Source organism: Indicator indicator, chromosome 1 (assembly GCF_027791375.1).
Source record: "Indicator indicator isolate 239-I01 chromosome 1, UM_Iind_1.1, whole genome shotgun sequence".
NCBI classification, from domain to species: domain Eukaryota; kingdom Metazoa; phylum Chordata; class Aves; order Piciformes; family Indicatoridae; genus Indicator; species Indicator indicator.
Genome location: NC_072010.1, coordinates 23,064,357 through 23,085,276, shown reverse-complemented (window position 1 = coordinate 23,085,276; position 20,920 = coordinate 23,064,357).

The window sequence follows — 20,920 nt, the reverse complement described above, 5'->3', positions numbered from 1 at the left end:
CTTCTGGGGAGAACAAGTAATTGCCTTTGCAAGAGCTATCCCTAACACCCCATAGCCTGATATAGCACTGATCCTTCATGACACAAAGGGTACCTGCAGAGTATCTCCAATCTTACAAGCATCTCTGGCAGTGACAGTAAAGAAGGCTCTGCTACTATGGGCAGCTGGAACAGGTGACCTCAAGCTTTCCTTCCCAGCCAACATTATACCATGATCCTAAAAGCTGGGAGTAAGCTTCTGCTTTCACCTGTTGTGGCAAGCAACAGTCTTGTTCACTATATGGGGAAGAAAGGGAGCTGGAGCCAAGCCTCCTTCAGTGTGTGTATACACAGAGACACATATGTTCAACACACCCACAATCTGCCCCTCCCCCCCAACTTTGAAGGAGAAGGGTGGGGGAAGGGAGCATTGATCTCCATATCAGATCCTATGATGCATTACATCCCAGGATACAGAAACATAGGTAAGTTGGGTAACATAGTGCTGCCAGATAGCAACAATGCCCTCTGTAATGTATTAAAAATTCATCCAGAAAGGTGATAAGAGATTTTTGGTGAAAGGAAAGATCAAAATAATAATAGTTTCAAAGCACTGTACTTATTTTAGAATTCTTACAGCATGTTTCCATAGGAACTGAAATGCAAAGGAGCACACTGCAGCAGTGTTCACGAGCGTGTGCTATAGTGGCTTGTGAAGGATTGGTTAAGGCCACCTTGACCACTCTGACAGTGCCAGGCACCTGCTGCCTTTGCTGCACAACAGGACTTTAGGTCTGATTTGCAAAATCTAGGGAAAGAACCATTTTTCCTGATTTGGGTCTCATCCTGCAGGTGTGGCTGGTTTCGTATTTTCACATAGCCACAGTGCCAAACACTGCTCACATGGTGGGGAGTCTGAAGGCAGCAGAGTTTATCCCACATTTCACAAACCACACAAGAATGAGGGAAGCACGAAGCAGGGCTGTTTGGGGGCTGGAGAGGTGATGTGTCCTAGGGAGTAACACATGGGCCTGGCTTTTCCTTCCAGTTTTGGCACTCACCTGCTGAGTGACTTTGTGCAAGTCATGCCAGGTGAGATTTGCTCCATCTGTCATCTGTCTGAATCGCATCTAGTCCAGCTCAGCAGGTAAGCACTTCCCTGGCCAAGAGAGAAAGCATCTAGCCTGCCAACAACACCCACTCCACAGTCAGGTCTCTTGTCCCCAAAGCACACACACAGCCACTCTTACCTATACCCACCTACTCACATTCATACATTAAGAATTTTGCCCACACCTCAAGGAACCATGTGGCAATTGATCATTTTCTCCATTTGAAATTGTCTGAATGAGATCTGTGTTGAAGCTCACAAGAGCAGAACTGATCTGCAGGAAGGGTGTATTGTACATCTTGGACAAATGCATGGGCATGTGTGTACTTTCTGTAACTGCTGGGACTGCTCCACTGTCAGCCCCCTCAGTAATCTGTCATCAAAACTAATAAGAGTTTTGTCTCAGAGGCAAATTAGGTGTCTCTAAAAGACAAGCATTTGGAGTAAAGAAACCCAGTCTATCCAGTCCAGGGGACACAGGACCTTGGACTGAGCAGGGGAATTAGGCTTTTTAACTGCATAGCCATACCATACTCAGAAGGGAATGAAGTTCCTTCAGAGTGTGATAAACTCTGCACCTCTCTGATGTAGTGGGAGCCTGATGACCAGTTCACCTTTCAGAAAGGACAAAAAGACTTCCACCTCCTGTGCTGTTGTATCTGAGTGCATGCAATGATTCAGTGGCAGTGATCCCATTTGTAAAGGGCTTTCTCACCAATTCATGGCAAGGGCTGTGTAAGAGCTGGTTAGTTGTACTTATGGATTGAGAGAAAAATAGAACTTCCACTAACAAACTTAAAAACCACTTAAAGCACATATACAGTGAAACCTGCCTGACTCATCCCAAGAAAGGTGGATAATTTCCAACAATAAGGGTAAAACAAACTCTTCCTTACCTGTCAGGTTTAACTTCATAGTTCAGTAGTAAACTACGCCAAAAATCTGAGGACTGCTTCTGAGCAGAAACATCATCCAGGCCATAGCTGGCAGGGTAAAGTAATCTCAGCCCAGATGCTTCATTTGGGCACAAGCCAACTACGAATATCATTATACTGTTGTGGAAGTGCTAAAAACAATACTGTTAAAAATTTGAATTTTGTAAATCAATAGTTGCCTACAGCATAGAGATTTTTACCTAACACTGAAAGAACCACTATTAATTGAGATATTTAGATACTCCACATACTGCAAGGTTTCTTGCTCATCAAAGCAACTTCTACTGTACATAATGCCATAAGAATCTGTATGAAAAATATCAATGAAGATGAAAACATCAATAAAATATCAATGTAGAATGTCTGAATGCAAACCTTATTTCAAATGTTCTCATAAGAGTTTCACAGTCAGCAGGACAGAAGAAAATTTCTGGGGCACAGATGTACAACCTTAGATTGAAATATAATTTGATTATTAACAAAAAAACCCAGAAAACCCAAACCAAGCAAATTCTGTCTTTAGAACCTGATTATTTAAAAGAGAATTCCGATTATTCAATCTTTTCTCACCTCTCCAATCAAGTAACTGTGAGGAAGGTGCTTCGAAACTGTATTTCATTGCATCTACACATTGCATTTGAAGAATCAAAAGCAATATGTTACAGATAGACACGTTACATACACTTCAGTGCCTCTGAAGTCATATATTGAAGTGATGGAAGAAATGCTTTCATTCCCATTTTCCAGAGTGAAATTTACAGGCTCAAACCAGTGCTGTAGCAGACTCAAAGGCAGGATGCAAGTTTTTCACATCTGTATGTGTTTGCACGACTCCAGATGCAAACACTGAGATTCAGCTGGGAGCAAAGTCACAAACCACAGTGAACTGTACCAGACAGAGCAGAGTCTAGCTCACAGTCCAAACTAAACAACACAACACACAGCATACAGACAGCATATAGCATACACATGTTAAGAGCTTTTATACTGTTATTTGGTTTTTGGGTTTTTTTACATTGAATAACTCAGTCTATAATAAAGAAGAGTCCTGCACTGGACAAGCTGGCTGCTGTGAACTCACCCAAGCACTCAGCTTTCTGTTGTCGGTCACCTTGCAAGTCAGTACCAGGTCTTCTCTGTCGCACCCAGACTTTGGTTGTCATTACCCAGGACCACATCTCAGTCCAGGAAACCATCTCTTTCAAAGGCAGCACTGATGCAGTGAGCAGCTGATAAGGGCCAGGCTGCAGGACCCTCTTAGGGGTTAAGAACAAGCAGGGATCTGTCAACCTGGCCACCCGCTCCTGAAAGCATTTCTCCAGTTTAGCTTTCCCACTGTAAATTCTTGATGCAGAGAAACAATTAAAAAATAGCAATCCAGTCATTTATCCTCCAGGCTGGAGAGAAAGGAGGCTGCCACAGCAGTGCCTGTTTTGAATGCTTGGCAGGTACACAGGCACAAGGAGGTGATGCTATAGATAAGCACAGACAGAAATAGCTAGAAAGATAAGCTGGCTCAGGGTGGTGGTAAAAGGCAGCAACCTCCCTTCTCCTGTGATTTCACCAAAACCAGCAGCTGACCCGCAGACTCACCAAACCTGCTAGCAGGAAAAGATCCCCACCAAGCTCTGAACCTCACGCTGGAAACACCATTCTTGCACAGATCCCCTTCCCCATCTCGGGTAGGTGCTTTGAGGACTGCATCTTCTCAGCAGACTTCTGACTCAGAGCACAAAATCTGCCTGTCGTGGGTTTTGACGCTGTTCCCAGAATCCTGCCAGAAAGCTGCTGCTAGCAGATCTCCCTGCACCAGCAGGGAGATCCAGAAATTATGGCTTGGAAAACATTGCCAAAGCACCAAGCTGAAGTATCTGGGCAGCCACCTCACCTCTTCCCCACAAGCAACTGCACACAGTCCTCTACCACTCTTACCAGCCCACAAGGAGGCAAGCACAGAGCTGTCACCTGTCACTTATGTAACTTAGCTACAAAAACACAAAACAGCTAAATGCAAGAGTTTTGTGCAGCTGCCACCATTGTGTTCTCCTTTGTTTTCCCCTCCCTCTCTGTATGGCAACAAAGTCTAATTTTCTTCTAAAACTGGAAAACAGCCTTACCTCACTATACCTGCAGGAGAAAACAAAAAAAGAAGGATTAAAAAATCCTGCTTTTTAAAGCTGCTTGAGCAGGAAGGATTAACCAGCACCTCCTCTACTGTCCCCAGGAACCGAGGTCTGTAGCTGCTGGTACAACAGGACAACCCTGAAAAACCCCACAGCTTGGTCAGAGCTGAGATAGGCAAGGACCCTCTGAGCTCATCTAGAGATGACAGTCTGGGAAGGGAAGCAATCCCACACAAATCTGATAAAAAGGATAGGAGAAAAGGAGATGAAGGGAAATAAAGGGAAGAGGCACGAGCATCACTGCTATGGTTTCACAGGGTGGGGAGCAAGAGGGGATGGCAAGGTGTGCACCAGAGAAGAATCAGACCACAAAAGACCAGGCAGGACTAGGCAAAGGCGAGTGATAATAAAGCATAGAGGGGCAGGCAGCCAGGGATGTCAGAAAAACAACAGAACAGAGGGAACAGGCATAGGAAGAAAGAGCCATCGTGAGAAATAGAAGAATGATTTGAGACAACTGGAAAACCCACTGCTCTGAAAAATACTCTAAAAAAAAAAAAAAAAAAAAGGAGGAACAATAAAATCTCCTGAGCAGGTCATGTTCCAATACATGTCCTAATTCCCTCATTGTTTGCTTCCTTGTAACCAAGGACATGCTCACATGCCCAGGATGAGGTGGAAGGTATTACTGAGAGCAAGGAGACAAGAAGCCACTAACAGTGTTGGTGGTGAGGCACCACACTTCACCTCCCACATCACCACTAAATTGACCTGGGGCAAGAAGGCACCTACAGACTTCAGAGCAAACAGGTATTATAGGAGAGCTGCTGTCCTGACCACCAGCTGCCAGCACTGCTAGCTCAGGTTGCTTGAAGAAGCCTTGCAGATTACGTCCATCCAATTAAAATATACATGCCCAGGTTAAGCTTCCCAAGGATGAGGCTGCCTTCCAAGACAGGACTGAAATGGGCAACTTCATGCAGACTGCCTAATGGGGAAATCTTTCAAACTTCTAACTGCTAAACAGGTCTGGGAAACCAATGGGATAAAGCTGGCTGGCAGGGGCCAAATTCAGGCCCAGAGACTTGCCCTAGCAGTTCCCCTGTGCAACCAGCCAGCCCCAGGCAACACCTAGCAGTGCACTGTGCTAACAGAGACCAGCCTGTAGCTCTCCATAATAGTGTGGCTGTTGAGATAAAAGCTAGTCTTCTTTTCATCTCAATTCATTTGTCTCAGCTACTCTGGAAAAAAAAAAGATTACAAACAAAAAAACCCCAGTAAGAACAGTGTTTGTCAAAGTAGGAAAACTTGAGAACTAAAATTGCTTTTGAGATGGAGCTGAAAAATAAAATCCTTAGGTTAAGAAAGCTAAGACATACTGAATGACAGCAGAGATAAAAGGAAACTTAAATTTGATGCAAACAACTGCAACAGCAATGGCTAGCTTTAAACAATTTGTGCTCAGAAAGTCCACAGACATTAATTTGTTGTTTTCCAGGAAGAAAAAGTGTATTTATAAAAAAATTACCTTGTTAGACAAGAACTAGCATTGCATGACAGTGCTTAAACTAAAGCTTTCCATAGAATAATAGAATCATTAAAATTGCAAAAGACCTCCAAGATTATCAATTGAAGAAACAAACTTAGGGGTGATGGTGGATGAGAAGCTCAATATGAGCTGCCAATGTACACTTGCAGCCTAGAAAGCCAACTGTATCTTGGGCTGCAATGAGAAGTGTGTCCAGCAAGTCTAGAAAGGTGATTCTCCCCCTCTACACCACTCTGGTGAGACCCCACCTGGAATACTGCATCCAGTTCTGAAGCCCCTATTACAGCAAAGATATGGGCATGCTGGAATGTGTCCAGAAAAGGGCCGTGAGGATGATCCAAGGGCTGGGGCTCCTCTCCTGTGAGGACAGGTTGAGAGAGTTGGGATTGTTCAGTCTGGAGAAGAAGAGGCTCCAAGAAGACCTTATTATGGCCTTCCAGTATCTGAAGGGGGCCTACAAGAAAGCTGGGGAGGGACTTTTTATTAGGGTGTTGGGTAGTAACAGGACTAGGGGGAATGGAGCAAAACTAGAAATGGGTAGATTAGGTTAGGCATCAAGAAGTTCTTCACTGTAAGAGTGGTGAGACACTGGACCAGGTTGCCCAGGGAGATGGTGGAAGCCCCATCCCTGGATATTTTGAAGGCCAGGCTGGATGTGACTCTGGGCAACCTGATATAGTGGAAAATGTCCCTGCCCATGGCAGGGGGGTTGGAACTAGATGATCCTTGGGGTCCCTTCCCACCCTGACAATTCCAAAGTTCAACCACCAACCCAACACTACCATGACCATTAAATGACATCCCAAAGTGCAAACTCAAAGCATAGGTGGACAGCTAAAATGAAAATTGATTGAAACATTTACAGGCTGTAAAATGTCCCTTTAAATATTTGTATCAGCTAGAGTTACCTCCTGGAGAAATAAGTTTGAAAAGCAGGTATATATGAACGTAGATTTTTTTTTTTTTTGGGTACTTCATTGAAACTAGTTAGCATAAAGCAGCTGATGATTTCAGACCTGTATTTGTGTGTGGTTTACACTGTTTTAACTAACATTAGCAGTTATCAGATTTTCTGTCAAAGAGTAGAATACAGTTGAAATATTTACGGTTTGAGGTTTACCATTCAAATAAGAAAACAAGAGCAGCACAGATGGATTTTTTTTAATTGGATTTAAGTTATTTGGATTTATTTATGGTTTAAAACACCCAAAAGCAAACACAGTATTCCTCCCTGCTACATAATACTTCATTTGAGATACAACATCTAAATTCGTTGAAATAAAAGTGAACTGGACTTCAATTTTTAAGGGATGTTTAATACAATTTACTGTCCTGTTTGGTTTAGGGATTTTTTTTTCTTTTTTTAATTGTTCAATGAATTATTTTATTTTCAAAGAGTCCTTATATACCTGGTTTATCCCCTTGCCAGAATTTGGTTGTTGATCACTTCAACAGCTAAAAACCTGCCTTGGACATCTGATCTTCCCCTCACCACCAGCCCATGTTAAACACCGTCTTAAATTCTTTATCCTACCAGGAATAAAGGCACCATTTTTGATAACTAACTGGGGATCTCCTTGTAGGTAACAATATACATACAGCTTATTTACCAGCATACTTTTGATTTAATGATGCTGTTCCACTTGAACTGTCATGGTCTTGTACAAAGACCACCAAATCAGCAACAGAGGACACACAGTTTTCCTCTAGGAAATAAACTAGTGACAGATACCAGCACTCCTCACCAGCCAAGCCTGTAGCAACAAATTATACAAAAGCTTGTTTACATACAAACTGTTTTAACCAAAACCAAAAAGGGATATTTCTAAGAATCGTTCAATTATGAAATCATGCACAAGAGGAACATTCTGAACCCAGGCAGCTCAAAAACAGAGAGATAGAAATAATCTAAAATGCTTTGTATTGTCAGTATAAAATATGACATTTTAAAGGCTGAGGTTATTTTCATCACAGCTTCTGGAAAAAAACACCACCACTGATTTACTTTAGAAATGACTATATCTTAGTGCATATTTAACCATCTTTTGTCTAATGTGAAAACATCCAAAAACCAGATACTGTGAACCACAGACTACACATGCAGCTAGCTAAGATCACTACAGGAATCAAATAAATGTAATTCCCCAAAGAGAAAAAACAACTGTCTGGAAAAGAAATCCCAGCTGTCTGTAGTGTACTTTAGCAGCCAATTGTAGAATATTTCAGGGGGATGGATTATTTTATTTTAATCCAAGTGATTTGTGTTTGCAGCATTTTCTATTTTGACGTTCTAGACACTGAAGTACTCCTTGAGCTGGAAAAGAGGGTTACAGCCATTGTAATGTCCAGAAGAGTTCCTTGGCTGCTTCATACACATTCATGTCTGGCTTTTCTGAGGGATCTGCCTAGGATTAGCTTACTGCCTGCAATTTACTGTGTTCAGATGTTCACTGTAGTGTTCCATGCTTTGATCATCTTCCTATAAAGGAATTTTAAGGTATTTTTTAGCAGTTGCCTTCTTGAATCAGAGATGAAGCCCATGTGGCCTCTCATCTGATCTCCAATATCAGTATGACCCAGAGGACAATGTACAATCAATGTAAAGAGTATACAAGGAATAAACACTCTCTTGTCTATAATTCTATGATCTCAGATCCAGCCATTAGAGAATGAATGAGCTCTTATGTTTGAGGTTTTACTTTACACCCCTTTAAGTATGTCCTAAAAAAAAAAAACAAACAGTTATTTGCATGACTACCTTCTTTAGCTCTTATATTTACAAACATAAGACTTTGTTCTAGCTCCAGCTTTAAGGATCAATAATTCAAACATGGGGCAACTAGGAAAACAGAGGCTTAGCAATGTCTATTGACCTGGCAAAAGGTCACGAATCACTCTAGTATCGGATTTGTCAAGAACCAAAGCTTCCAAACATCAGGAGAGAGGCTCTAATCAATGTATTTAGCTACCTTCCATTGCCAATTCTGTGGATGCTGAAAACCACAATGTTCTTCAACAAAAACAACTTCAGCTCATTCATATTGCTGTGGAAGATTAAATTATTCCCAGCAGCACAGACTGATTTTCTCCTTAAGGACTGCTTTGCCCATTCTAATTTTGGTATCTGATGTACACACATGGCTACTTACCAAGTTACTCGTATTGAGGGGACAATTCTAGTACCTGGATTCAACCTCTAGTCATGCTTGGTATCAATTAAATATTTCCAGATGCCTGAGCAGAGCCAGTCTAAAAGAGTACCCAATGCAATTAATGAGCGCTATGCATTCTCTTTAGCACATATGAAAATGGGTCAGCAACATTTTAAAGTTGATGAACCTGCCTGGGGGAAGAGAAAAATAAAAGATGTCTCAAGATGCCTTCCAGCTCTCCTCCGAGTCTACAACATGCACCATTGAGAAAGCCTGTATGGAGCAGTATCAGTTTCTAACATACTGCAGGCAATTTCACCTTCCTCTTTGAAAGCTTTTGGTAGGTTCCTGTATTTAATTCCTTCACCAGGCATTCAAGTTTTATTTCTGCCTGCACATCCCCTATTCAGTCTTCTGCCATTCATTCTTCTCACTTAAGGATTCTCCTTAGGCCATTTTCTCTAATCTCAGCTTCATACCTTCCCTTCTGTATTTCCACTTAACTTTAAAACATGCTTGTGGTCATAGTGTACTGATTAAATTGTGTATGAAAACAAGTGACAAGTACCTAACACAGATGAACCTGCCAAGGATTCTCTTGCACAGCTGGATTAAATTAGCCATGATAGTCCTGCAACTTTACTAATACATTCTTTTACTCACTCACTACACCTACTGTGGTTTATCATGCCCAAAGACACAGACACTAATAGTTAACCAGTGCCAAGTGCTTCAGTTCTGTGTTTTTTCACTCTTAGTGAGCTAGATATTTTTTAATGTTATTTCTCCACAATTGCCATCAGCCAGGGGCAGAGCCTGTGTAATGATGTGTGTCATTGAGAGCATCCTCCTGCAGTCCACAGAGCCTGGCCATGCCAGCAGCCAGTCTGCTAAATGATCAGTTAGAAGAATGAATAAAGAGTTGAAGCTGCAGCATAAGTAAGAAGAACTCATGTAGTTTGGAAGCAAGGCATTAGTTATTATTCTAACAGAATATCCTGACTACAAAAAGGACCACAGTATACACATACCAAGGCTCCACTTACCACTGATATCAAATAAGAGAATTACATATTGAATGTAAAAGTTAATAAGCAGTAGAGATGGCTGAGGTTCACTAGATCTGTGTGAAGCTGACTTCTCAGCAGGGAAAAAAAGAAAAAAAGATATTTTCTGACCTTAAAAAGTTACTTCATAAGGCTTTTATTACAGCAACATCATAAGGTTGCATAAACTCTTCCACCTTAATTGTATGTGCTTCATAAAAATAATTGCTCTCTCAAAAGGAAGATGGGCTATTCCATTATTGACTATGAGGCTGGATAAAGGAAATGGTGTCTGGAAGAGGGCTTGCAGACTATGTAGCAAGGTCAGGTCCTTGCACTAGGAAGGGAGACCAATCACCTTCTCTAATGAAGAGCAGCTATTTACACTTTTAGGCAATTCAAGGCAAAGAGGAACCTCAACCTTGATCTGTCCTCTCATACAGGTGTAGTCACTGTCTTACATTAAAGGTAACATGTCAGTTCAGAAGGATGACTCAAGCGTACTTCAGGAGGTGCTCAGAAATGGATCCTCCTCATAATGTCCTGAAACATGTAAAACAGCCACACATTCTGCAAAGGATGTCTCCAACTTCAAGAGAACTTTACAATTAAAGACAATTCCATTAAGTACCTATTCCACCATGTACTGCAGACTTCATGACATTTTCCTACCGATGATTTACAGCTCCATTTTCTTCAGGATTGGTGCAATTTATTTTTCTTTTGGATCAAGTGGCAACGGCAGGTTTTGTAATTCCAGCAGCTAAAAAACCTCCACTCATAAGCCAGCTGTTATAGTGACAGCACTGTTTCAATGCAGTTTGCAGCACTACAAATTAGCAACTTAAGGCAAAATCCAAATTCCTCTAATAACATTTACCAAAAGGTAAAACCTTGAGGTTCTTATAGTCCTGAGGGTAGAGATTGCATTCTCAGTACAACAAACCAATGAAGACCCAATGGTCTTAATGCACTGAAATTAAATTTCAATGGAACGTGTAAATATGTGAAAACTGAATTCCCAATTTACTCTGCCTTTTGAAGCCAGGAAGAAAAAGCAATTTATATATAAAAAAAAGTCTCTGAAACAGTGACTATTAGGCCTGAGAAACCTTTCTGTTCTCACTGATGAACACAGGATTATCTGATGCAGACATGATACCCATGTCAACACCTTTCAGAGAATTTAACTGTACTGCATCCAGTTCTGGAGCCCCTATTACGAGAGGGATATGGACATGCTGGAACATGTCCAGGGAAGGGCCACCAGGATGAGCAGAGGGCTGGAGCACCTCTCCTATGAGGACAGACAAAGAGTTGGGGCTGTTCAGTCTGGAGAAGAGAAGGCTCCGAGGTGACCTTCTTGTGGCCTTCCAGTATCTGAAGGGGGCCTAGAAGAAAGCTGAGGAGGGACTTTTTAGGCTATCAGGTAATGACAGGACTAGGGGGAATGGAATAAAGCTGGAAGTGGAGAGATTCAGGCTGGACGTGAGGAAGAAGTTCTTCCCCATGAGAGTGGTGAGAGCCTGGAATGGGTTGTCCAGGGAGGTGATTGGGGCCCCAGCCTGGATGAGGCTCTGGCCAGCCTGATCTAGTGCGAGGATTGGAACTGGCTGATCCTTGTGGTCCCTTCCAACTCTGACTGATTCTATGATTCTAAAAGGCTAGTTGTGGCAGGATCTCCAACAACCAAGTCATTAAAACAGACTCAGCAATCCCTGGCAGAGCCCCAAGTGTGGTCAGACTCTTCCAAATAGCTAGTGAAGCAAACAAGTCTTGACAAGCCCCACTTCTCAAAGATGAATGTCATTATGGATCATTATATGTGCATTTTAAACCCCCCCCCCTTCTGCCAGCACACATTAAAACACACCATTTCAGAGCATCAACTGAAAGACCCTGTACCAGTAAATCAGGTGTCTATAACTGAACACTGTGTAACTCATGCATAACATTGTGGTAGTTGCTGGAGCTGCCTCAGCACAAAGTGAGTGAATACAATCAAGCCCCAGGTAACTTTCTTGCTTATTCATAACCAATTGTTGTGATATACTTAATCATGAAGTACAAAAAGTCAATCTACACTGTCCACTTAAACTGTTTTTTTTGATAATAGTTATTACCAGGAAAGGACTGTGGTAAATGGCAGAAAACTGAATTTCTCCTATCTTTCTTGCTAGTGAGTTTCTGCAGAGTTAGAAAAAAAAAATAAGATTAAAACTGACACATCACTACTGATCAAGCACAATACTTATTACACAGAAAGAATATTTTTACCAGCATCCCCACTCTCTTCACCAGCTGACAGCCTCTGGAGATGAAAACAGTGAAGTGTAACAAACAATGCTGTGAGAGGAACAGACAAGTGGTTGATGAGTGAAGAATCAAACTGCTCAAGGATCAGGTGAAAATGTGAAAGGAGTTCAGGGCTGAGGATAAGAACTTATTTTCCTGGCCATGGAGCAGAGGCAGTAAAATTCTGCACAGAAGGTGGTGCAGCAGGAAAGATCAGCCAGGAGAGTGGTGTACAGTGATGTGACAGGGAAGCAGTCGCATCAGAAGTGGGACACTAAGTATCTAAGAAATGTTACAGGAAAAGTTGCAGGATGAAGTAGGACGATGTGCAGGTAACTCCCTGCTGGGGAAGTGGGCAGAAAACAGGCAGCTGTGCCCTCTGCACATAAAAATGTGCAAGGAAAAAGAAGGAGAATATCTATTTTAGCTACATGCCTGGAACACTGATGAGCTATTTACAGAGAAGAACCAGACACGGGCTAAGCTGCAGAAAGGCTTCCCAGGAGATCAGGCAGGTCAGGATTAAAAAGGTAGTCTTGGCAAGAGATGACCTAGCAGTAGTAACTGCAGCTGTAAAAGGTGGCAAAAGCAGGTCAGTCCCAGACAGAAATGAAAAAGAAAGCCCCCATCCCAGGATGGAGAGAAGAAGATGGATTTATAAGTTATGGCTGGGCAAAAACATCATCAGGTTTCCAAATAAAATGCTTTTCATGTAAAGTGCAGAGTCAAGAACAGGTTTGTAAACACAAGAACATTTAATTTGTTCAAGTAAAATGCTAGAAAAAGTTGAGGAACATCATAACACAGATATGGCACAGACATGAAGACATTCATCAATAGCGGTAGAAAACCAAACGCCAACAAAAAAAATAAATCCCCAAACCAGCAAACCGCCAGCAGGTTTCTTCCTTTCTTCTTTATCAATAGGCAACCTTACCCTCTCCCTCTTTCCTGTATCCAACTTTGCACAGCTATGACACCACCTAACACAACTTCAAATCAGAGGACCAACATTGAAATTTTCCCCAAGTGAACCAAAATATTTTCAAAGCATCTCAATATGAAACTATAAACAGTCCGTTACAGTTTGTGTTCTATTGTCTAATTAGGATTCAAGCCTTTTGGTAAGACATTTCCTAACCCTCACCATAATCTTCCTCCCACCTAAAGGAAGGTGAGGAAAAAAAAAAAAGACACAAATGAAGATGATTTTTACTGATAGTAAATTAACTGAGAAGGGTAAGGGTGAATTAACTGAGAAGGCTAGGAATTTATAGGGGAGGGTAAGGGAATGGGTAAATTTAGGAAGATCAGGAGACAGACTTGTGAAAGAAAAACCTGGTAGCTGATTTTTGGGGTACAGAAGGTTGAGTCAGTCAATAGCTATTTTCAGTCATGGCAGCAAGTTTACTCTCAATCATTTGTATGACAAAAGGGAAATTTCTTTTTGGTGCAAAGAAATTCTTCACGCTTGGGGTCAAGGTTGACAAGGGGAAAACAGTTCAAGCTTGTTTACTCCCCCAAACTTTCTTCTACCTCTCCATCACCTACTTGCAGTATAAGCAAAGAAATCCCTTTCATATCCTTCCAAGTTTCATCCTCACTAAGCATTATTTGTAGTCCCCAGAGTTCTAATTTGTATCATATTACAGTACCACACAGACATTAGCAGATGCCAAATCAATTGCCCAGTAAATTTTAGCAAAGTAGTCTTTGCAGTTTAGTAAGAGTGTCATGTGTATTCACACCAAAAATAGAATAATGCAGTTTACTTTCAAAACTGTGGCATGTTCACAATTCCATATATTCTAATCTAGAAGTAGACCCCTAAATATATATTTTTACAATTATGAGCCAGCTATACACCCATTCTCAGGATTCCTCTCTTCGGAAAATCCCTAAGTGACAAAAGTCTAACAAATAGATTCTTCAAGATGGCTTAGGGTAAAGATTTTAGTTTTTCTTTACTTCTAAAAAAAAGCCTTTGGTATGTTCTTGACCCTTTATCATATTCAGAAGAGGAACAACTATTTACTTTTCTTCTAAGTTTTCTGAAGCCAGCATGCAAAGCATACATTAAAATACTGTTCCCTCAGAGTCAAAAGTAAGTCCAACTAATAAATTCCTGAAATTTACAGGAACCAGTTTTCAAGAAGAATCAGGGGCTCTTGCAAATCAGAAACTAGAGCACAGGCTTCAAGTTTCCTTTTTTTTTTTTTAATGATTTATTATGTCAACAAAGACCTCCCCTGCTTTCAGAGTTAAATTCACTTAAGCAAGGAGCAGCCTGAATATCTCCTTCAGAAGCACCTATTCATGTGATAACCGTTCATACTCAGTGACATTTGAGAGTACAAAAAGCTTACAATAAAGTTCTGGTAAGTTTCTCTTTTTCAGAAAGTCAAAATTAACACAGAAGGTTGTATTCCAATATTTAGAGATAAACTGAGGGGGAAAAAAAAGATGTAATTGCAGAAAAATTAAAACCCTTGAAAGGAAAAGGAGGACCATTGCTGAAGTTTCTGGGAAACTTCCTAGCTACTGTAGTGATAGATCTCAACAGAGGAACACAGACAAATCTGTTACTACAGCTCAGATGTAAACAGATGAGATCAGACAGGAATTATGTGAATGCCAGAAAAATTAAAATGCTAGACTACAATCTTATTTGCTTCCAGCAGAAGTATATCAGCCTCCATTTATATACCTGTAAGAGTCATTAAAATCAATGAGTAGAATAAATTTAATATTGAAAAATCCTGCAATTAAAAACTTGAGTCATTCTTCTAAACCCTCATCATTAAAAATAAATCACATTTGTCATTTGTTCAGCCTTTGAGGGCAGTTGCTTTATTTTTCTAGGGTTCCTCCCCCACCCCACCTTGGACTGTAGGAATTAGAAGAAGCTTAAACACGTTTATATAAATAATGTGTATGCAAATGAGGCATTAAAAAAATTACGAAATATCAGGAGACACACAAGATAAATTAGTGAGACTGATTAACATCATTAAAATCTACTAGAAAAAAAGTGAGGAAGACTGTTTCAAACTTGGTTCTAGTAAATGCAGAAGCCACAGCAAGCCCTCCATGAACAGAGACTATGAAAATGTACAGTTTGGGGAAGAACTGAATCCCCAGGCTCAGGAGAGCACTCCCACTAAATCCCAACTCCAACTTCTACACTGCCCTGTCCCCACGCTTCTCATCCAATAGAGTCCTACATGCAGTGCCAACAAAGGACCCCAGTGGATCCCAAAGTTCTTGAACTAGACGAGGAATCGTCACCCTCCAGTTCTATAGTATGTGCCCAACTAAGCAGCTGCATACACAGTGAATACATAGATGCATGTAGAGAAAACCCTGAGAATGTCTGCAGAGTCCTACAGGCTGCAATGTTGAGTTTTGAATAGCTGAAGTGGTGCCAGCATTCAGACCAGACAACAGTAAAGGAGCTCATGCCTTAGTGTTAGTAGACTCAACTGTGGCAATTACAGATCTGAGCAGCATACAGCATTGCCTCAAAAATGCACATCCTAGCACATATCACTCAATTTATTCTCCAGAACTGTCATACGAGGCTTTGAACTTGTGTCAGCAAGATCAATAGTGTTGCCTTTTATGTATCAGTACTCTCCAGTTCCACAGTTAGTACCTCAGCATATAAGAAAGGCTAGCAGGATATAAAGGAATCAGATTCAGCCTGATGTGCTAAGACATTATAAAAATCAAACAGCCATGTCTTTGACTCCAAATTGCTCTGGAGGTTAAGACAGAAACTGAACAAGTTACCTGCCATATCTTCTGAGCAGTATTAATATCTACTCTAAAACATTAAATCATCCACCTTGTTTCTTAACAGTCTTAATGACAATCACAAACCCAGCCTGCAACAGAGTTAGCACTGTCACTGGTAGCACCAGGGGGCTGAAAGGTCTTCTGACTTTCTGGAGTTTCCTCATCTAGTTACTCAACCACCAGATTTTTCTTTATCATTAAATCTGGATCTGTACTTACCAATGTCTAAGCTTCAAAGAGGCAGGATACTGCTTTGGTAGGGACTGCCTACTCCAGCCTCTCTCTTGATTCTCTGGCTACAACAACTTCTTCACTGACTGGTGGTTACTAGCTCTGAGGAAAAGCTTTGGGATTTGAGAAAAGGATGCTTAATTCCAGCTAGTGAAGCTGTGTCCATTTGCATCCAACCTCTATCTTGCACTGGGGTTGTAAGAATAACTCAAAAGTCAGCTCCCACTGTGGAATCCAAGCTTTCTCTTCAACACACATAACCTTATTACAAGTGTAATTCTCACTCCAGTCTTCTGGAGATGCACACTCTAGTACTACTAGACAAAGAAAGGACTGTCACTTAATTAAGTCTTTTTCACACAGTCTAGTTAATGCCCTAGTGTGGTCCCAAGGACCATTTTAACTGGGGACCATTCTGTAGCAGCATGGGCAAGATCTGGCTCCCACACACCCACCAACACATTTTCTCAGCACTAGCTCAATGACTTTTATCACTCCCAATACCTGTTCTTGCTGACCTTCTCTGGCCCCAGCACATACCATCAGTTTCACACTATAAAAAGTACTCGGTGCTCACCATATTTCATAAGCTTTGAATGAGAAAAAACCTGCACACCATAATAGTTATATTGTACAGGACACTCTGGGTTCCAGAAGAGACCTCCATCTGAGTGCTGGGTAGAGCAAAACAACTCCTAGCACAGAGCAAAGCAGACTGAGCAGAGCAAGCAGCTCACTCCCTGCCACATACTCAGGTCTCATTCCACACTGCAGGCACAGCCTAATGAGCCTCCCCACATCTGCAGGTGACAATGTAAGTCTGAAAGTTCACAAAGTTTTGGTTCACTTCAAAACCCTTTGGGAGTCTGTGGATGTGGTGGTATACAAAGAGAACCAAGGTATTTCAAGTGAAACATAGAAACTGCAGCATTGCATCTTATATTGGACCATAACAGAATATAGGTAAGTCATGGAGGCACCAATGTGAGTGTCATCTACTTCTCCTTGCCACATTTGAGTTACAATTTCATTTAAACCAGAAAGCAAATTTTCTCCTTAGGAAGAATTCACAAATTCTCAAAAACTAAACTTGATAGGACTGTTGAATACATTTCTCTGTGGCTTCACACACAATCATGAAAAAAACTCAGTACTGGGTCATCTAGATAAGTAGAGTCAAGAATCCAGAGAAAATAAGCATCTAATTTTTGTGGTAGCTGATTTTGGACTCATCTGGGGCCATATGTGGCCCCAGAATATCTGCACAAATGCGTAATTTTGCCTGGTAGGCATCCAATCTCAGAAGACCTGAAGTACTGTGGATGCTCTAGTACCTACATATGCACCACAGAATGTATGGACAATGCCTTGGAGGGCATCACTACTTGTTTGTGTATTTTTCCTTTCTGAGACAGTAAGTTACATAAGCAGCAGTTCTGATGATTCAGACAGGCAGCTAGAAGGAACAGACCTCAACTGCTTTCTTATTAAAATGTGTACTTGTAAATTAAGAAGCATTTCAAGATTAGGCATCTGTCCAATTCTTTTTATCATTTACTGTATTATGCTAATGAAGATGCAGTTTCTTTAATTATCGTTTGAAGAAAAAATTGCACTCAGTCCCTTGATCTTCCTTAAAACCATCCCCATGCTTGATTCCCCCACAGGCTTTTAATCACACTGCTTCAATGTGAAACTCCATGTTTGAGAGAAAAACTCTTCTCAAAACTGGTTCAATGAGAAAGTTTAAACTGTTTTCTCTCATCACAGCTATATCGTCTACCAACTTAGCAGCTTACAAGGAAGGGCTGTAAGACTCAGACTAATAGCTTATGCACTGAATGCAGCCTAATGCCAAAAACCTATTACACTGTCTATGTGTGATGGTTTAAAACTGTCTTTTTAATTTTTCTTCACAAAGTTCAAGCAGAGAAGGTTAGAGAATGTAAATAAATCACTGTTTGGGTGTAAGAAAGCAAAATAATGATTATTCTAAACACTTCCATTGGAGAGAGAGAAATGTTTAAGAACCACTACTCAAAACAAGGCTGGGGAGTTGGGCAGTTGGCAACTTGCTGGGCTTCTCTCTGCCTGCTTCTTCTTTTCTGGCTGGAGATAACACACTGACCTTGACAAGCTAAGTCTAATAACCTCTCTGCTTCCTGACTCTCTGCCTTCTGCCAGGGGGATCTGGGGGGGATTCCTTCTGGCTGCGGGGGAGAAGAGGCCTCTTGGGGGAAGCAAAAGGAGCTAGGTTGTCTTTTTCTAGTGATTGTACATATTTGTAAATGTTATGAATAGTGTATATTTGTACATATTCATTGCATTTCATCATAGATTGTAGATTTGCTGATAAATACAGCTTTCATTTGCTTCTAGACTGAGCTAGCCTGGTTATTGTCAGTGGGGGGGGATTTCAGCTCTCACACTGTCACAATACATTATTTTTGGCACTCCAACGCAGGGCAATTGCTTGTATGATTTATTTCTGCTCAGATTAGGAAGCAAATGAAACACTATCACACTATGTAACAGATCTAAAACACCAGGACCTCTTAGACAGAGGTAAAGACAACTAAAGTGGGCCCTGTGCCACTACAGTAGAATTCAGCAAGTCCTGTTTAAAAAGCATTTATAATACACCCATCACCAGCTGTTAACTCATTATGCAAAATTACCCATATATGACATTCACAAGTGTGTGTTCTTAGTCAAATGGCTTTACACTGCTTCAGTGTGGCTTTCTGGCTGTCCTGAGAGAGGCTCCTGTGACAGAAGCCCTGGCTGAATGGAAGCCCAAGCCCTACTGGATATCAAAATTCACCCCTGCTGGCAGTGGCTGTTCTGTACCTCTGGGCTCACCTCACAGCATCCCCACACCATTACACTGCCTGTGTGGGTACCGTGTAAAGGATCCCATGTGTCTATCCACCCACTCTGGAGTGGCCTATAGTTTGACATGGCATCTGACCTCACCCCTCCCTGTGATGAGGATAGGAGGCTGCACTGACCTCAAGCCTGGCCCTGGAGAGGGTGCAGAGGAGGGTCACAAAAATGATCAGGGGATTGGAGCACCTCTGCTACGAGGACAGGCTGAGGGGGCTGGTGTTGTTCAGCCTGCAGAAGAGGAGGCTCCAGGGAGACCTAATAGCAGCCTTCCAGTATCTTAAGGGGGCCTACAGGAAGGATGGAGACAGACTGTTTACAAAGGCCTGCAGTGACAGGATGAGGGGCAATGGCTTCAAACTGGGAAGGGCAGATTTAGATTGGATATCAGGAAGAAGTTCTTCACTATGAGGGTGATGGAACATTGGAACAGGTTGCCCAGGGAGCTGGTTTAAGCCTCTTCCCTGGAGATATTCAAGACTCAGTGAGGCCCTGGACAACCTGATCTAGTTGGGCATATCCCTGCTGACTGCAGGGAGGTTGGACTAGATGACCTTTGGAGGTCCCTTCAGGCCTGAACCATTCTATGATTCTATTCTACCTCAGCACAGTTAATTGCTGTGCCAAATTAGGGCCATCAATGCATAATGAGCAGCAAACAGTTGTATAAGCTTGTTTTTGATTCTTCATGGAGGAAAAGCCCATCTTCTGAGTCTTCTCTGGAAAAGCACTGGCTTCAGCCTCCAAGGCAGGCTCAGAATCCCCTTTGACATTCAGAGGAGAGGTTATTGGCATTTACTGGTTTGAGCAGCAGCCACCTTTGAACAAGCCTTTCGATATTTGCTTCACTGCAGCCCAAGCCAGTGTCTCATGCAAACTGAACTGGACATGTGATTTATAGGGACACGGGGGACAAGCATCACCCCCCTTGTCCACTACAGGAAAGAAATATTTTTAGTTATTGTAGTATGCACACTAAAACATACCACAACAACATAAATGTATATTCCTGTTATAACATATCCATTCAGAGCTTAACTTAAGCATGCAGTATCTATTACATGCTGTGCTTTTATCCTGCAGCAAAACCAAAACAAATACTGGATTTTGTTAGAGCTAAAACCCAAACTGCACTAACATCTTGAAGCAAAGTATTTACAAACAAATATTCTGACATCTTATTTATCTGTTTTGCTGTAAAATTGGCTTATACATGATTAATTATAAAAAATAAGCACAGCATGCTTTTATGCACTTTTACTTTGAAATCAAGGTCACACTTCGTTTTGAAATTCAGAAAAACAGTATGAATAATTAACATATCAGAAGATTCTTTGAAAGTAACTTTAAGCAGGCTGAACCAGGAGCTTATGAAGTTGTTGCTATTCTGTCATTTCTTAGCCCTTGTTTATATCCTTCATTTTGACTAATCCATTGTACTGAAAGGATGCTTGGAATAGCATCCCTCATTCTAAGCTACACAACACTGAACAAAAACTGTTCTTGTCCCAAAGCTTTTACAAACTAATTCCTGCTCTGTGGACTCAGTACCAGCTGGGATGCTGCTCCTTAGGAACAATTCAGTAATACTGTGCTTATAAATGGTAAAGCGGTAATTTAGAGTTATAGAATCACTTAGGTTGGAAAGATCTTTAAGACTGAGTCCAACCACAAACCCAGCAATGCCAAGCCACCACTAAGCATCACATCTTTTAAATGCTTTCAGGTATTGCAACTCAGCCACTTCCCTAAGCAGCCTGTGCCAGTGAAGAATCCCTTTCTGTGAGGAAATGTTTTCCTAATGTCCAATCTAAAC